The 20,048-nt window shown below is 37.9% G+C and overlaps 1 protein-coding gene across 6 annotated transcripts in view; it reads left to right on the plus strand.

The window, feature by feature from the left end:
- LOC120453524 (furin-like protease 1, isoforms 1/1-X/2) overlaps positions 1–20,048 on the plus strand; it is a 133,029-nt gene that overhangs the window by 17,194 nt on the left and 95,787 nt on the right. Inside the window, exon 2 of one of the 6 annotated variants that reach the window (XM_039638273.2) lies at positions 17,657–17,724. The exons of 4 other annotated variants lie outside the window; for them this stretch is intronic. The gene's annotated coding sequence lies outside the window, so the exon portion shown is untranslated. Of the gene's footprint in view, positions 1–17,656; positions 17,725–19,082; positions 19,131–20,048 lie in introns of those variants that run through there. One more of the 6 variants, XM_039638274.2, reaches the window with a different exon arrangement.

Genomic DNA, 20,048 nt, shown 5'->3' on the forward strand with positions numbered 1-20,048 from the left:
AACCCATTAAATTTATGTTGAAATCCAATTAACTATCGATTTCTGATAAGAGTTTATGAAATGACACCGAAAGTTCATCAGCCTTCCAGCGGACTAATTTAGCAATAACGACGGGCCGCTGCAAATTAAGTAGTTTGATCATACAAAGTCAGTGGGGAGTATTTGGTGAAAGGAAATCCAGCCGAGCAGCCACCCTTAGGAAATTTACCCAAAAACCCAGAAGGGACGATAACAGATGACCGGCGGTAAGGTGACAAAAACCGGGGGGAGTTACTCAAATACAGGGTAGAGGGTGGGACGAACGCAACGCGATGTCCGTTGCTTTTGGACTCGGACAATACGTGCGAAAAATGTGGCAAAAAGAAAAGTGAGGAAAAACTGTGGACAGCTGGTTGACAACCGAAAGCAATTGTTCGTCCTGATGAAGAGGGTGCTGGCTGGTGCCCGTCTCCTTGCCATTGATGATGATGAGGAGCAGGGCAGAGCAGAGTAGAGTAGAGCAGAGTTGAGTTGAGTCAAGGAGGTGGCGGCACATACCCACATCACATTGCAACGTGACTGGAGAAGTTGCCGCCCGTGCACTGCGGTTCACTTGGCCACGTGTTTTTCCCTGTGGTTTTTCCAGCAGAACTATGGTCTATCCATACTATCCTCGAATTCGTACTCCCTCCGAAAGGACCGTGAAATCCCCGGCCTCTGCGCCGGATACACGCGCAGACAGAAAACGGATGTAATTAAGGATTTTGCGTGTGCCCATTGCAAAATTTTCCAAGTCTGTGTATGGGTGAGTGTCGGTGTGAGTGTGGCTCGAGTTCCCCGGGGCGAGAGCATTTTCCACTAAAGAAGCACACTTCGAATAATCGTTTGCCATGTCCCTAACTCGATGTCTCTCAGTGTTTGATTAGCCGCCATCACAAGAGTCGGTCGGTCTTAATTGCTTTTGTTCGGAGGGACAGGACGAGGGAGTTGGAGATGGGCCTCTGATTTGCTTATCCTGGTAAATTACATGCATAGTTGCCTCCGTCGCAGGTAGAGCTAATTATGGCACAGTAATGAGTTGTCTTAAAAAAAAAGAAAGAAGGGAATTTCAGCTACGCGACTAAACTGCTTGACAAAAGCCTACGATGAACCCAAGCAGAGCGGGCTAAAACTAAATTAAAATTTCTCGCCCACAGCCGAAACTCATTTCCTATGCGATCCCAAACTAACCCAAAGCAAAATCCTCGCCTAAATTAATTTCGCACATAAAACATGCCGAAACCCTAAGCATATTTTCTCCTTTTTCCGGTTAGGATGCCCATAAAGAATCACAAAATCAAGGCGAAACAAAACCAGAATTAATTTTCCCAGTTCTGCAAACCATAAAAAAGGTTAGACCTTAAATCCCGAAAATCCTTTGAGCGGACTAAGGGATAGCTAAGAAAATTTTCAATCTTTTAGAGAGTAAACAGAAAATTGATATATACACACGCAAGTAAAAAAAGGGAGAATATAATAAGAAATAAAACTAAACGACGTTATCAATTATATCATTTTAAAAACTTCTCGCACACTAATTAGGAAACAATGAAATGGGAAATATATATAATTTTGGCGAAGGCGAACCAATAAAATTCATTGACCACACTTTGGTTAGAATAACAAGCCGCAACCCCCTTGCCGAAAAGCTCAAAAAAGGGACAGATGACAAGAAGGTCTAATAAAATAAAAATCAACAACATGCATATCATAAAATAAATAAACTATGGAAAGGGAATGGGGACTGGTTACTCGACGCGACTTGAATTTCTACGCAATTTAACTTTCTTATGTAACAACAGCAAGGCGAACTCTGCCAAAATTGGCATAATAAATGCGATAACAACGCCGAAGCATCAGCAAACTTAAGCGGACCGAAAAAAAAAGTTTGGCTAACAAGCGCCTAACAAGTATATAAGTATATGGGCATACACACATAAATATGAATGGATTCCCCGAGAAGTATATCTTTGATGACATATAGAGAGCAGAACGGCTGGCGCAACCAACTCCAGCGAATACTGAACCAATAAAGGCCAAGATTTACTCGTCCTCTTCGGCGGATGGCAGTCTTTCAGCGGGTTCTTCTGGCCTTTTCTCCTTGTGGCCGAAAACTCATTTATTTGGCCGAATGATAACAACAGCTGAAAAAAGGAGCAGCAAACTGTCAACGGCCAACGACCAAGTCAAAACACTTCTCAATTTTGAGATGGCTATAGACGAGCTTGGTACTTCTTAATATCAGTCATAAGTTCTTTAGTTTTCCACAATTGTGTTATTTAAAAGCATTAGTTATATATCTATTATAATTTATATAGTGGAATATTTTCCCTACTATATTAAATAGGTATTACATATCGCATAACCAATTTAAATTATTAACTTGCTCATTCCTACTTAATTCTGTTTTGGCGTTTTTCCCAACATTTGGCACATCATATGGCACATAGTTAACGATTTTGTTGCTGCTTGTCGCCATTGTTATGGTCACAGCATGTTTTATATGCATCGCCTCAGTATAGAAATACAAATACATATATTGGCAGCCAAGTATGTAATGTAATCATGATTTTAAGCAGCTTTAATATTGTATCCCGGCCCCAACATCCTTACCAAACATTCGACCCACAACCCCAAGAAGTCTGGAAACGTTAAGAGGTTCGACATATAGGGGGTATAAATATAAGGAGATATCGAGGGAGAAAGTGAAGAAGAGGAGTGCCGAATGGGGTGAGATTCAAGGGGCCTCGCAGGCATGACATTTTTATTGTTATGTTGAAAGTTTTTCTTTTGGCATTGAGAAAAACAGCAAAAAAAAAAAAGGGAGACTTCAGCTCATGTTATTTTTGTGTTACTCGAGAAAGATGAACTGGTCAAGCAGTAGGGGAAAAAAACTCGGGAATAAAAGCATATAGCTCAAAAAATTGAACAATAATCTCAGACTTTTTCTCGAGGATTTTTTTACACCACTTATCGTAATGTGCTGCATTTAATCTTTTGAATTGCGTGTCCTCAAGTTGCTGTGATTTTGCTCCGGTTTCATTCGAGTCTGTTTTGTTTGGATTTCCTCTTTTATGCTCGTCAAAATGTGACAACAAATTGCCTTTTGACGTGCTTAATGAGCGGCATTTTCCCCGTTTACTTCCCGTGGCTCCCTTTCGCTTTTCCGGCCAAAGTTTTTACGAGAACATTTGGCTTCGTTATCGGATTTTTGCATGAAAATCGCTGGCGAAAATAGCCAAATAAAGTGACAGCTCTCTGAATTGTTCGCAAAGATCAAAGTTATTTCGAGGAATTTAGGCATTTTGAGGTACCGGATACGGAAGTATGGGTATAAAATGAAGAAAATTGGTAATCAAGAGGTTTTAGTTTTTTAAATATGGCAAAATATATAATAAAAGATACCACAAAAAGTGTTATGTGTAAATTTCATTCACTTTTTCCAATTTAGAAGCGATTTATTTGCAGTCAAGTTGGCAAGACCTTAAGTGACTTTCTTTTGAATTCCTTTTATAGACACACCTGCGTGCGTTTTATTTACTAATGCAATATGTTGGTCACATCGTTCGCCTTTTAACAAGATTAAACATAATTCAAGCTCACCGCCCCACAATTTCCGCTGCGAACTTTCCTTTGATTGTGGCAAAAAGTGAGTTTTTAGGGCTTTCAATGAAAATGTACTTTCTTCCAACTGAACACACCGCTGAGCAGATCAGGTGCAATTGCAGTCCAGTCAGTTGGTGCCCCACTTAGTTCGTTCATTTATTTATTTATGATTTATTACAAAATTCTCTCTTAGCGGCGACGTCATGTAAATGCCACAAAGTGCAAACAGCTAAATGGGTAAACAACCGAAAACAGACACACGTACTTATCGAAAATTCATTTCGTTTCGTTTTCCCCATATCATTAATAATTATGCATTTGTTTTGGTCGCCACACCGGCGTTGCCGCAAAATGTAATTAAATGCCATCGCTTATCAAAAGCCAAACACAAACTGAACAAATGGAGGGACAGATAAGCTTCGTTTTGCGAGTGATCCGTAAGCCTTGACATTATTTCCGTGAACGCATTTGACCAATAAACATTTATCGTAACTTGATTTCTTTTCATCAAAATGTTGAATAAATTTTATTCAAGTCTTTTCTCGTGTTTTTCTTTTTCTTTCTGTTTACTTAGCTCTGTTTGCGACCACCTGTTTATTTGCTTTTTTATAATTTCAGTTGTCAGGGCGCCACAATTTTATTTGTTTTGGTTATTTCTTTTTTCCAAATTTGTTGTTTAATATTGATATGTCGGTTTGTTGACAAACGATAAGAGGACTAGATATATTATTTCAAGGGATTTGAGCGGCGGCAACTCAAACAGAAAATCCCTAGATTTCCCCCTTCACTAAACTGTATGTAATTTTTACACACCTTTTAAAATGGCACTTCATTAAACACTCACTATATTATTTCCACTAATTGAATGTAATGAAAAGTGTTTGAGCATTATTAAGTGGCCATTTCCTCTTTTTCTTCAATTTCCGCTCCCCTTGCCCTAAAAACGTATGGCACAATATAAGTATTTATGATTGATGTGAAAAACTCATTAAAGCGAAATTCCTCATTTTGCTAATGGCCCGATCAATTAAACTTACATTCCCATATTGATGGAACACAATAAGCTAATTACCTGGCAATCATACAAATTGTGTTAAATAATTAGCAAAAATTGTGTACATGTGTATGCGTTTGTTTGCGTCCAATACTGATAAGATAACAATTGATTGCAAAATAAAAAAATGTGAAAAGGAAATTCATTTAGCAGCAAACAATGACTAAGAGTAAATAGAAAACAGGGAGTGGGAGGGCCAGACACATAAAATAACATAAAAGTTGGCGTGACAGGAAAACACTCAGGAATCACTCGAGACATGGTTCCTGTATGAACAACCCCTTTAAGGTGAAATAGCCATGATAGCCAGGATTAAATGCATGCGGGGCCAACTTAATTAGAGTGGAAAAGCCTCGGGTGGAGAGTGAAAACTCTAGGAATGACAATGAATACATTCATAATGGCCAGGGAAAACCTCAAGTGGCAACAACACACGGACCTGGCCACGTAAGGATCATTAATCAAATGTCCAGACAGGTGTAAAGTATGAAAGAAGCCCCCAGCCATCAACTGCTGGAAAGTCTTGAAAATAAAATGAAGTGTGCTCCTCGAAGGCTGTGCGGAAGTACAGTGGGTAATCGACGGGAATACCTTGGGGGTGAATAGGATAAAGAATTAAAAGGGCATTATGTTATATTAAGTCCAAGCTATTAGGCAATCCATAAAATATTTAAAGTTCTGAAATTTCAATTTTCTTAGCTGCTTGTAATCCAAAGCATAAGCTCGCCTATTAATATCTAGATTGGCTTAATGCGGATGACAGAACTGCATCTTACAAATTGAAGTGATTTTCTTATTGTTCACCTTATCAATGCCGCACTGTAAACTCCATTGCCTCTGGCTGGAAACTCGAAGATGGCGCCTGGCGCTCCTGAACACGTACTCTTCTGAAGAGCTTGCCAGGGCCGTAGGCCCAAACAAGGCGACAGACACTCCCCTGATGCCCCAACTAACTGTCCTATTGCTTCCCCAGTGGAAAGTGCCACTTGAGGCACCTTTGGCTGTTGACAATAAACATTGCGATTTACCGACGACACCGAATAACGCAGAAAACACAGACAACGCACTTTGTCAACCAGTGCGCTGTGGAATATTATGGCTGGATGTTGGATGTTGCCGGCGTTAGTGGGACCAAAATGGGGGGGAAAAATCTAATAAGCGGCTGTTGAAAACAATATTAAGCGTCTAGGGCGAGGGACCCAGCCAAACCAGCTCGCCATTCTGCCTGCAACTCTCTGTGGCGTTCTGAAAACAGACGCACAAACACGCACACTGGAAATCTAGTCAGGGCCAGGAGGTTCAGACCCGCACCGCATTGTTGACATGGATGACATTTTAGTGTCCCAGGTGTGATTAATTCCCGTATTGTTTGTGGTCGCACGCAATTCTGCTCAGCACACTAGAAGAAACTAGTATTTACTAAGTTTAGTTTGGAGACTATTATTTCCCTTCTACGTCCACTTAATTTTCATAAAATTATTAAAACAGGATACAAGAAAAGTGTTTCTGCTCTTATTGCATTCAGTAAGGCAATTACCTTAAGTTGCACATGCAATTCATATTAATATTTTTTTTGGTGCCTAGAATGAGTTGGTAATGTTGTTTTCATTCCGCTTCCATGGTTTCCGAGATATAATCGCTTTCTGCCTTAAATTGTGTTGATAAATAGTGAAAAAGTGCGATGAAAGCTTGAATTTCTGGCATATGATGCTAATGAAATCTTTCTAAAGCAAATAACTTCATATTTGTAAACGTTTTAAAATCATAGCAAGGAAAATCAGACCATTAAAAAAACTGGTGTGTTACATTTTCATGTAGAACTCGCGGATAATGTTTCCCCTAAACTTTTTACCACCATTTTACGCCCTCATGGTATTGCTAAATGTACCCCGATAACCACTCTGAACCAACATATTTATACCAATCTCCCTTCTGTCGAAAGTTCAATTAAATGCTATTTTAAGCAGCGTTATTAGTTGTACTGCATGGCAGGCAATCATTATTTTAGCGCGTAATTACTAATTTCATGCAATTTGCGAGTGATGAGTGAGAGTGGAATTGTATGTACGTAATTCCCATGCCTGCAAATTCACGCTGCACTTGAACTGCACTGCACATTTTATACACATTTATACGCGGAGATCAACTGTCGCTGTACTTTGTGAAAATGGAAAATAATTAAACTGGAAATTAGTAGAGCGTAACGCGGCTTGGCCCAAAACTCAGCTAAACTGGCTTTTGCACCTTTTTGTCCCGACTTTTCATTTATCTGGGCCCGCATTTCCATCGTGGGGTGTGTGGTGTGTGGAAATGGGAGCAAGGTTGTTAGAGGTGTTGCCTTAATTAGATGCCCATGTTTTTCCTTTGTCTTTGTCAAAATTTTGTAGCTTGCTGTTTGCCCAGCTCTCGCCCGCTATTCACGTTCATTATCTTTATCGCATTTCGGTTTAAAGTGCTGCAAATCCCCTGAGAACATCGTAATGAATTGATTTTGAAGAAACTTTGACAACCTCCATGAGCCGAAAGGATTTGCCACATGAAAACATTTATGTCCAAACTTTATTGGACCATGAAAACGCATTTAAGGCGCCATTAAGAATTAAATGCTGACAGCCTAAGTCGCTTTTTGGGGTTTATTTTCAAGTGGTTTCGAGAACGATTATAATTTTCTGTTCTTCGTTAAGCGTTGTTGGTATTAAGTTGTTATACGTTTGAGGCAACATCTGTGCCATTTCTTTTGGCCTTGGTAATAATATTTAAATGAATTGAGAGAAAGAAATAAATATAACAATTTAAAGTTTAAATTTTAAATTTATATAGAATTCAATTCCGGATTTCTTTTTGTGTATTTGCGTCCAGTTTAATAACAATATTTGCAGTATTAGCAACATGTGCCGCTAATTGCCGTTTGCAGTGTTGCTGCAGCTTTTTATGATGTTGTCTCTAAATGTGCCATAGCCTCTTGATACAAATGGTTACTGCCATATTGCTTTTGCAGTGCTGTTGCTTTTGCTGTGCTACTGCTTTGCTTTTCCAATTGCTGTTGCTGGCACGTGTTGCTGCTGTCGATGTTGTTGCAGCCGCTGCTGTTGCTGTTGCCAGATGCGATTGCATGTGACATGCTTTCTGCTCGCCACGCGTTCTAATTTCCGAGCTGCGAACGTCGCATTTAAGCTTATTGGGCCGCATTCATGGGTTTTGTTGCTGCACCCATTTTAATTGATTTTACCGTTCGAAAACACCTCTCAATCGGCCAACCGATTCGAATTGAGAATTGCAGTTAATGCAGCTGCAACAGGAACACGATTAGTTGCCATCGTTAGACGCTGTTCCAGCCCTGGCCTCTTAATTTGGCCAATTCCAGAGTAGTTGATTGCTTTTCGGGATTACCTCTGCATTACTTTCGATTGAGCTACGCGCAGAGAGTGTGTGGCAAAAGTATAATTAGAAGTGGGATAAAAGCCAGCGAAGTTAATGGAGGTGACACTGAGTACTTTGCGCAAGGATTCAAAACCTTAATCTTTTAAGATCACGAATTTAATTTGATTCACACACAAAAGCCAATCATTCGATTTAACCACAAATCATTAGGTTCTTGATTCGTGACCCCAAACATCTATGCAAACTTCCCTTTCCTCCAAAATAATTCAAGGCAAACAAAACTAGATAAACACAACTCGGTTGACTTTCAATTATTTGCAATTAAATTAGGAAAACCTCTTTTTGTGCAAACATTTGCGCAGCAATTAAATATTATTTACTCACCATGCCATTCATTCTATTTACTTGCAGGTACGAGTGTTTTATTTTTGCCATAAGACTCTGAATAATACTTAACTACTCTCTGCCATTTGGGCAAATAAATAATAAAATTTTATATTTGAGATAAATTCAACTGACAAGACAGCAACAAAAGACAGTGCTTGAATATGCAAACAAAATATTTCTCCCGCTTCGATTTAAGTTTATACAAATGTAAATGTAAATGTGAATGTGAATGTGAACGTGAATGTGAGTTGAATAAATAGCATTCGCTGTGTGTGCGAAGTGTGCTGGGTTGGGAAAAATGCTTACACTCTGTGTATTTCGTATTTGACTTTTGATAGCCAGCCAATCGTCGCATTGTGAACTTGACACACAATCGAAAGCGCCACACTTGTTCATTATGAAATGGCAGCAGAATTTCTTAAGAACACTCTTTCCAAAAGCGTATTCACTTATGTATCTGTAGTGAGTTATAACGAAAAGGGAAACATCTGGTTTGAATTCTTCACTTAAAAGGCAAGTGTCATTTTGATTATATGTAATTGACAGATTTTAAACATCTTCTGTAAGGGTATTCACAAATGTATTCACTGTTCGTCAAACTCCATTTCATTAACTCACTGTGCAGTGGTCAAATTTCCAATTCAGAACGTGTGAAAAGGGTCCGTCGAGAATGCAGTGAATCAGCCAAGTTTTTATATTTATTTATTTATTTTTTTTAATGTGTTATTATCAAAACGTAAAACAGCAAATAGTATAGTAGCTACGTGTTAAGCTAGTTAATCTTCAGTTAATCGCCGCTGGATGGGATTGGCTTCAGAATATTACAGATTGTTGTTTTTTTTTGAGTGCATTGTTGCACGAAATTTTGCAACTTGAGCAGAGTTTGTTGATTTAGAGTCCATCTGTTGGACACAAATACGGAATGTTTTCTCGTTTGCATATCGAATGATGCAACAGATGTGTCATCGCAGGGAGTTGCTCGGAATAAATGAAAAGCTAAAAGCACGTTTTATAAATAGATGCCGATTGAGTGTACTTTAAAAGTGCTCTTATAAAACGGTTTCAACACAAGTGCTGCTTGTTATATTTCACGATATTATTTCTACTTGAAATGAGTGGTTTCAATAGTTTTTTATAATATGCAGCATAGTATTTTACCAACCTGTTTGCCAGGCAATCATCCCACTGAATTGTGTTCTTCCCACGCAAATCTGATACCAAATTATATGAAGAATACACCAGAGATTACATATTTATGACACCGTCTCAGGCTGCAAACAAAACACACTTCACCCAAATCGATTATAAAGGTCTGGGATTTATGCGTTTTGAAAGTCACAAGAATATGAAGTGATTCACACAGCTAAACGGTGGCTGGCTGCCTCTTCAAAGTTGAAAAGCCTAACTAATTTCCATAACAAACACACAAAAGATAAGTTTTGGTTGCTGGTCTCTGTGGAAGTGCTAAAAATATGTAGTTCAAGTCCGTAGAGTTGGACAATCTATTATACATCAGCCATACAATCTCGCATTTCTTGGTTGACAAAATTGAAAACAAATTTAAATGTTAATGTGTGCTCCCAATTTAATATATGCCACAATGCGACGCCGCCTTGGAGATTAATGAAAACCCATGCTGTTTCCCCAAGGAGCGCCTGTTTTTGTTGTTTCGTTTGCATTTTCCAGTCCGAGGGTGAGTTCTAAGCACTCGAGGCTTTATACAGATATCTGACTTGCTGCACGCAATTTGCATATAATATTTCATATAAATAGAAATTTCAAGTAGCTTCGTGGCAGCTACACTCGTGACTGGAAAATTGATTATGCGGAACAGGGAATAATACAAACGAAGTGCAGATCAAAAGATAATGAACTCATTTTAATACCATGTAATTAAACATTTATTTAGATTTATCTGATTTATTCTGGTTTACAAATGTGAAACCTCCATATGCTTTAAAACAATTCAATTATTAAATATATAACTGACAAATCTTTATTCAAAATGTAAGTCCGTCTGTGTATAATAACAATCAAACCAACTGTTTTAAACTTCATGGTCAGATGTGCAATATCAATGGACTAGCATCGCTTTTATGGACCACCACTGTAGTTAATCGATGTAGTGTTCAATAAAACGCAGTGTGTGCATGTGTGGATGCACACTGTAAACAAATCAGCAGTTAGACTGCATCTTTCTGTGTGTAGAGGCATTTGTTTTTGTGTTCTTTTTGGGTCATCCAACCAAATAAAAAAAAAGGGTAACATCAAATATAGTAGCACTGGCCATGGCGGTCGCACAGGAGACCCGAAAGAGATGGCAGTACGGAAGTTGAAAGAGATGGCTATATGGGAACCCATTGAACTGTGCACCCAAGCGCCGGCATTGATGTGGAATTAATAAAGCATAGCCCCACGCTTAGAACAAACAAAAGGCAGGGAACTACAAGCACACATACATGTATAGCAAACACGGCACAAAGGCGGGATTCTCGAATGGAGAAAGTGAAAAGGAAAAGAGAAAGAGCATGAGCAAGAGCAAGAGAGACGGCAATAATTGCAGTCAGCGGCGCGACGGTTCAGCTGCAGTTTGGGTTACTCCGCAGACAGCCCCTGAGCCTGGATGCTATAAAAGCGATTTATTAATGTCAGCCAGACAAGTGCCTGCTGGCGTCAGTGGGTGCGGAGCCGGAGCTCCGGGCGGCGGAGTGAACGCGCAGCAGCACATAGTAGCTGCAACTGCAACAGCACTAGCACCACCAGATCCAGCTTCAGTATCAGCATCAGCTGCACCACTGCTGTGGTTACAGCCCCGCTCACAGTGACATTCATCACTTTAATTAGCCAGCGGGGTGAAACTATGAGTCCAGGAGTGTGTTTCAATTAAAGTATTTTGTTTATCAATAAAAGTTAATCGTTAGTGTAGTAAAAAGGTTATGAAATTCCCTTTCTTACACTTAATACAACAACAAATTTAATATATGTGAAAGAAGTATTTTTGCGGTGTTTATTTTTTGGCTTTTCGCCACAGTTTTTTTTTTTATGAAAAGTTTGTTAACTGCATACGCATTTAATTGATTGTCCCCTTTTGATGCTATCTTGCCCCACTGTGCAGTGCATCAAGCATGTTTGTAATAATGTTGCTAGTGATGAGCATCGGCTCATGTTGCTGCTGCTGCTGTTGATGTTGATGTTGATGTTGCTGTTGTGGCGGCAACGCAGCTGCAGTTGCTTACCCTGTCTCCCTCCCGCACCCGCAGGCCATCTCTTTCGCACTGCGTGTGTGGAAGTGCAGTGTGTTCGAGTCGTGGACAAAGTGATTCATTCATTCATTCGCCTGGCAACTGCTCGCTGGCAACATTAATGTTGATTACATGCCGACAGTTTGTACATAGACTTGTCATTTGCACCATAAACGGCACCAAAGGCCCCATTTTACCTCATCGACTTGCATATGCTGCACACAGCACCAATTCGGTTCGTAAATCAGAATTTATTTATCAAAATTGTAAAAAAAAAAAAAAAAAAATTTTAGATGATTACTAACTTTCTCCATCTAGAACATAATTATTTGGTAAATCTTTCAAGTTCAACATTATGGCTTGGCTTTTTCTCAGTGTATCCAAAATACACAGACACAGCCAATTGTCAAGTTGTTTTAATTTGAATTTCTTTTCTCGCTTCTCTTTTTTTTTCTTTATTAAATTGTTGCATTGAGTGAGATGCTGGATTTTGGGGGAACTGGTACCGGAATGCGGTAATTTCTTTCTTGCAATTATTTACTTAGCTGCCCCACGCACTTAACAGCCGTTTCCCACACAAAATTTTGGGGTAGGTTCCACCCTTTGGGATCGTCTTGTAGGAGTTTTGTTTGTGTTATGTTTGGTAATTACACTAATTATTATGGCAGCATTATGAGTAGCAGTGGTGTGTCAATTGGGAACTTGATTTTACCCATTTCTGTGTGCGTTACGCTTGGTTAACCCTTTAGCAACGCCATCAAAGGCTGCCGAGATGTATCTCTCAGATACTTGAGAGTGCCTTTCAACCGAGTTGAGTGCAATCGAAAAGTTTGCATCGTTTCAATTGCATAGTTTTGCCCCAGCCTCCACCCCCCCTCCTTCTTCACTGGTATTAATTAACCAAAGCGGAAGCAAGTTGATCCAGTTGCTGAGTGGCGAGCGGCGCAATGCAGGTACTCCAGTGCTATTAACAGACCGAAAATAAAGTTTTAGGCAAAGTTCGGCTTTGGCTAAATGCATTACCCAGCTCAAAGTTGAAGATGCATTCAATTCGCTGGTTAAATTTCACAACTTTCGCTCAGAAATTATCATAGTGTTATTAAATTAGGGACACCATCGAAAAACTGAACAAAACCCTAGTTTAGAATAGTAATTTATGGTAATTTATTAATAACCCTAGTACATTTGCGATATTAATAATGGAAACAGTAAGAAACATAAATCTTGCACCACGACCCAAGCAATGGTATCGTTGAAATAAAATATAAACCTAAAAAATCCTTGATGTGGGTTAACCCACAAGGAAAAACGAAATCAAATTAACAATGTTTTTGGGGACAAAGCCACAGAACGCATATTTCACGCCAAAACCGGAGAAACGACCCAAATTCTGCTGTTTAGTGTAACTGAAAAAGAAATCACGAAATTATGTGAAAAATGTGCAATTTCATGTTGAACCCGTTTTTCCTTTTCCCCTTTTCTCCTAGTGGATTTAGTCCTTAAGCCCCCCAGGATCCAATTCACTGTGCTCCACTCACCATTCTTTATACGTCTTTTTCGGGTTTCTGTTTCATATTTCTAGTCATACAGTTGAGTGAATTTGACAAATTATAAAATGGCCCACAACCCAAAAATCCAAGGACTACAACGAAAACATCAAGGCGAATAACATGCAAGTTTTTGCCCATACATATATACATACATACGTATTATGTTGGCCATGTTACTCAGTGTATACTAATGATTATTAATGTTCATAAGGATTTGGCCAAAAGTTCTCGTTTCGCATTTTCTTTGTTCGCCTCGAGGGGTTATCCTCGTACGAGTTAAATTGCCTGAGAGATGGACCTACTGTTGCCCCTTTTTGTGTTTTGAAGCGAAAAGTGCCATGTAATTGAATAGGAATTTAATACGGTTTTTACAATCGAAAATGTTTGATTTGCTGGAAAAACAAAATATAAACAAAGGCAAAAGCGCAAAATGTAAACAAATTGTATCTGATGGGGATAAAATTTAGAAATTGAATTAATGCTTCCCAAAAATAAAGGAGAAAATAATGCAAATCGGAAATGACTGTTTTTTGTAGTACAAATTACGCGCAACTGCACGCATAATTATTTGCTAATTAAATCACTTTCACAGTGTCGATTGCACAACCGCAAAAACAATGCCATCAAAATTTGTTTAATTATACAGATATTACAAATATATTGTGTTTGCGCCACTATAAAATTAAACAGACTCACGCAGATAACACAACATTTAAAAAGTCCACAACATTTCACAATTAGGAATTCATAATTTTACGACGATCAATTTCTAATTGTCCACAAAGCAAAATCATACAATTGATAATTGCTGCCCCCTGGAAATCGAACCAAAATTAAATTATAAATGCAATTTGACCGGCTGACTTTAAAATCCGTGTGTGGAAGGCTAACGACACATCTGATAGTCAAAATAAATTTACGGCGCTTAAAATCAGAGTTGTAAATTAAAAAGTCATGACAACAAAGTATTAATGAGTGCTTCTCACGAATAAAGCTCTTTACGCTCTGAAGGCAAAGGTTATTAGCGAATGATAATTTTTAAAAAATTTTAATTTAATCAGAAAATAAGTTCTATAATCCTCAATAGAATGAATTTGATAGCTTTTTCTTTTCGACTTGACAGCGAACTAAACTAGTTGCGCTTTTAAATTGATAAACTTTGGTCTGATGCCACCATGTCCTGCACAATTTCTGCACATCTACCACCGAGGGGTGTAATTACTAACAAAATCAAGAAACTTTTCCTCTGCTTTTGGCCAGCTAATGATTGTTTGATAAGCTCTCCCGGGGCAACAGGGGGATTGCATTGAAAGAATGGAGTGCTGCTCGAAGGAACAGAATGCGGCAGATTATTTATATATACTTGTATACGGTGCAAAAGGGGGGAAATGGACTTGATGAAGGACCCTGAATGGCGGTGCAACGAGGCATAAATAAATAAAACAAAAAGCCGTGGAAAGTGCCGAACAAGTTGCACTTGTCGTCGACCATTGGCCATTGGCCATCCGTTTCATCCTTGCGCGTTGCTAGTTTGCCATTATACATATATATGTATATACATATATATAGACCATTTCTTTTTGGGCTGTCCTGCTGTGCAGATATGCAAGTTGCATTACAAAAGTTTCACAATTAAAACGGCAACAAGAGCTACATTTTAAAGAGAGACTTGTGGCTGGAACGTTAAATTTTATATGCTGGCCGAGTGAAATTCATAGCCAAAGTCTATTTTATAGCTGCAACACAAGTTTTTCCACCCATTCCGCACTGCCCACTGCCCTTTGCGGAAAAGTTTTCCATTTTTCTTGTTGGCTTTTTATATGTTTTTGTTTTACAGCCTTCTTTTTCATTTTGGGTTTTTTTGTGTTGTCTGTGTTGGCTAGCCGGAAGTTGTTAGCATGAAATCTGATTTGGGAAGGCAGCGACAGGGAATTTCTGGCTTTTTGGATTTTGTGCATTGTGTCGGCTTAGTACTCGGAAAGTTAAGGGCTGGCAGATAGTTGAATGAACTGTGAAAGGGTTCTGCATTAATATAGATTTGCTCGATGATTTGCTCAACAATAAGTTGGCGAACTTTATGATCGCCCAAAAGATGTCTGCATTAATGTGGTTTATTGTGAAAGTTGAAGTCAACATTTAAAGTCAAAAATGTTGGCATAAAACACAGTAACTCCGGACTATTAGTCATCAGAAACACACATAGAAAAGCCATAAAATTAGTTTTAATGGAATTCCAAACAACACTCAAATAATTTCTATTCAACTTTTGACATCTCTTAAACTACAAATGTCAAAAGCATCAACATTTTGTGGTTTTCGACAGGAGACCCAAAAATGCAAAGTTATTAACACTTAGCACACATTTAACCCTCTGACTTCAGCATTGTAAAATCCATGGAAATGTTTTTTAATGACCACAGAAACGTAACTTAACTTTCGTATATGTCGATTACACAAATTTGTAGAACAAAACACAACAAAGTCGGTTTGGGGCGAAGAAGCTTGAAGGGTGTTTTAATTAAAAGTTTTTCCCTTTTGGGACTTCATAACTCTTTTCTCCTCCCCTATCCATGAGTATTCAAACTCTTCTTCAGAGTACAATATTACAATATTACTATAATTTGGCCAAAGGGAATTTCGGTAGCCGGAATGCAGATAAACATATCCTAAAGGACATATTTAACTTTTAAACATAACTTTCTCGTAAAACTGACATTGAATTATCGAAAGGGTAATTATAAAAAAGTAATAGTCCAATACTTGTTTCATGCTTCAATAATTTGATATATCCATTCCATATTAACACCATAACGTAAACCGATTTTCATAAAGCTTTGCCACCTCAATGACCACAAATTAGAACTTAAATAAAATCGAAATGGTTTTGATTGAATTGCTCTCCATGAAATATATGCACATACATGCGGATGCAATTGTATAGATATGGATTTATTGTGGAATTTTAAGTTCCTTTTTCCCCACCACAACAGAACTGGCCGCCATTTCGAAACTAATATGAAATGCAACAATTCCGTTGCCCAAAGCACTCCCTATGGGGGCGTGGCACTGCGGACTAAAAATTTCTCGGCTTATGAGTTTTACATGGTGTAGTATAAACCGCAAAACACGTTCGAATCAGATCAATTAAATCAACTAATATATAGATATTTCTTAGGATGAGAATAATTTCCAATAACTGTCGATTTGGAAATGGATTGGTTTAGTTTTGAAAATAATATATATGAATGCTGACAGAAAAGTGTATTTGGTTTATTATTTACGCTCTAGATGAGTCAACAAATTCATAAAGAATAAGCATCTGTTTTATAAATCCCGCTAGTACATATTCCTGGAATTTGTGTTTAATCTACCACTAATCTTAAAGGTTTTATAGTTCATGGCGATAGGAATTAGTAATTATACATTTCCGGCCATTATTTATAAGGCACGTTTCTACTTAATTCTACTGTTTACCCAATAAAAATGGATTGCTTTGTGTTGCCCCACAAAAGGAATAATGTGCACAAGCCAATTACTTGTCGAGCAAAAATCTTAGAGAAAAACAAATTCCAGAAAAGTGCACAAATTCTATAAAGAAATTAAATTCCAAGACAAATTAAAATAAAATATGGTGGCAGTGAAAGCGCGAAAAGATCAGCAAAGAAACTAATTTGCATGCAAGAAATTTCAAATTGAGTGGGCAGACTTATTTTATTTTACTTAAAGTATCCTAAACCGAAGGCCAAAGGTGTCCATGTTTAAATCAGTTGCATTTATAACTAGGATAAGGACAAACCGAAGGCGGAATCAGCACAATTATGTAAGTCAACATACAAACATTGCACATTTAGATAGAATTTGGTTGTTGCTGCTTCTGCCGGTTGTCAAGTCAATTGCGTAATTAACATTCGTAAGCAAGTTGCAGGCAATTTGGGGGAAGGGACCAACTCGAACCCCAGGCACTACTCAACCTAATTGAAAATTTGGGCCAAAGCCAAATAGAAACAAGTAGCAGCCAAACTGTTTTGCCTTTCAATTGGCATCTCTAGGCGTGTATGGGAGTCATAATTCTACAAGGACTTCGGTCGTCGGCTTAAGATGTCCTTCCAGGTTACTTGACATTAGAATATGCTACTTATGTGGGTCCTCGATTTGGCCAGTTGGACAACAAAGCAGCAACATCATCATTGTATAAGATGTTGCACAGTTTCAATATGTGTTTAATGCCCTGCTGCAAGTGGACCTAATGAGCATTCATAATACATGAAATGTTACATTCACAATTCATATAGCATTCTATTAGTTCGTATTTACAGTGACTTTAAATTGCTTGTTAAAATTGAATTTGTCACCGCTTATAATGCTTCAATTAATTTAGTTAAATTAAATTACTTAATACTCCACTTCTCTCTTTGCAGGTAAACCAAAATTAGGCGAAGGCATCAATTATGCTAACAGAAATAACCCATATACCTCATTTTAATGTGTGAGTACAATGATCTGAATCAAAAATTCTAAAACGATGAAATATTGTTGATAAAAACAAACATATAATTCCCAAGAGGACATCACTCGTTTTGCAGTAGAGAGCACTTATATTATTTGTTAATTATTTTTATGGTGATGAATTTGCAGTTGTAACCAAATGTTGTGCTACAGTCACGCTCAAAAGTGCTTAGTGGCATCGTGATAATTTTTAGCCCAGCTCAACGACGCCCACTTAGTTTTCCCCGTGGTAATTACTAAAAAATCTAAACCGCACTTCGTGTTCGAGTGATTTTTTAGCAGGTATAAGGAGGGAAATGATAAACATTTCGATTAGCGGTTCAATTGAGTGCACATAACTGTAGAGGAACCTGCAAAACGGGCACCTGTCACAGTGGGAAAACTGTTAATTGAATTGCCCTAGAAAATCGAAGCCTACCTAGGTTCATTAGGGAAGAAGTCGAGCATCGGTATTTCTGTAAACAACGTTCTTATTCACAAATTACACCAAAAGAAATTTATGATAGTAATGTCTAAGAAACGAAGTACATTTTTATATCACATAAAATATTTATATTATATTTAAAAAATTTATTTCATAAAATGAATATGAAATTGAAACACATTTTTTAGTCATCTCAATTTCGTTCAGTGCAATATTCTTCGGATGAAATTCGAATTTGCTTTTGATTAGCACTCCGTAAATTCGTTGGGCAAAGCCCGTGAGTCTGCGTAACTGTATCTCGTATCTTGTATCTTGTATCTGCTAATTGCTCCGATTACCGCATTCGCTGGCAATTCAGGCAAAAGTTCAGTAAACTCATGCATGCCATAAGCGCAATTATATTATAATTTATTATATTTGTTATAATTTGCTGCTTGTGGAGGTACTGATAGTACAGAATCCCTCGAGTCTTATCACTTCGACCTGTTCCACCTAACCTTCAGTCTCTGTAAATCCCCAAAGTAAGCAGATAAGATAGAAAGTATATATTCTAAATAATAATATATTACTTTTAGCATTTTTAGCTGTTCTGTAGTTATAAAATACTGCATCTGTTTCGGCTTTTGTTTGCTTCGTAATTGCAATGCTTTGTTTTTCGAGTTTTATAACCTGCCATTAAATGTAGATTTTAATTTCGAAAAACATTTTTTACATTTACACGAGCATTGCATTAATATCAGCCCCTCATCATCATTATAAGCCCGCAATTGATTATCAGCAATTATTTGAAATTCTGTGTGTTTATTTCGACCGCTCGCATTTCCCCTCGAAATCGCCGAGAGAATTTCCCCCAAATAAGTGATAAGCCAAACACGTTCTCATGGGGTTCAGTTGTGTTTAGACCTTGTGCTTAGCCGGTTCGACTTTGAAGAGCGAGCGATAAGTTCAGTGCAATTGTTCGGGTATGTTAGCATTATTTATCAGATTGTTTACAATTACTAGTATTGTGAAATGATTTAGCAGTGCGTTAATATCTGAATAATTACAAGGGCTCTTGAAAAATGTTTACTTGCTATCAAACAAAAAGTGAATATAAAAAATTGCTTTCTCGCTGCTTAAAAGCAAATGAATCAAATATTTCGAAGCAAGATAAGAGTTTTCAAGTGTTCCAAATAATATTATGGAATTTCAAGAACTCAATTATTAAACTATATATATTTATTAAGAAATTATTTATGGGCTTTCTCGTCATGTTGATTCGTATAAATGTTGAACACATTTAAAAGCTGCCACACTCAAGTGTGGCATATATTCTTTAGTCAACAGGCAATAAATCAAAGTTAATTCGATTAGCAGCCTTGAAGATGATCGCCCACTTGAGAGCCAAATAAATAAATAATTCTGTAGTGTTGTGAGACTACATAGCTTTTATTAAGAATAGCTAAATCTTTAGCTTGCTAATATCTTGTCAGAAAATCACTCAGCATGAAGCAAAAAATTGGCTATAAATAAAGACAAGATGTGAACTTCCGCTTGAGACACGAGCCACTCGACATTCAATTGCAGAAATCTTCAAACCCCGTTTTTGTACACTCATAGCCGGTTGCCAAGGTCGAGATGTTGTTATATTTTTGGCATTTGAGATAGTTTTGGTTGTGCATATACATATATAATTTCAATTTACATTCGATGCGCTTCACGGAGACAGACAGCTAAACAGATAGAGCGTCAGACTCAAGACACCAATTAAGTGTCTCAAGAAGTGAACGGACCATGAAGCACTTTTCAATGTCAGCACGGAGATAAAAAAGCTCCAGCAAAAGGTCAGCCAGTCAGAAGTCAGTTTGGGGGCTCACTCAATTGAATTGTGTAACTTGAAA

Source organism: Drosophila santomea, chromosome 3R (assembly GCF_016746245.2).
Source record: "Drosophila santomea strain STO CAGO 1482 chromosome 3R, Prin_Dsan_1.1, whole genome shotgun sequence".
Taxonomy (NCBI): domain Eukaryota; kingdom Metazoa; phylum Arthropoda; class Insecta; order Diptera; family Drosophilidae; genus Drosophila; species Drosophila santomea.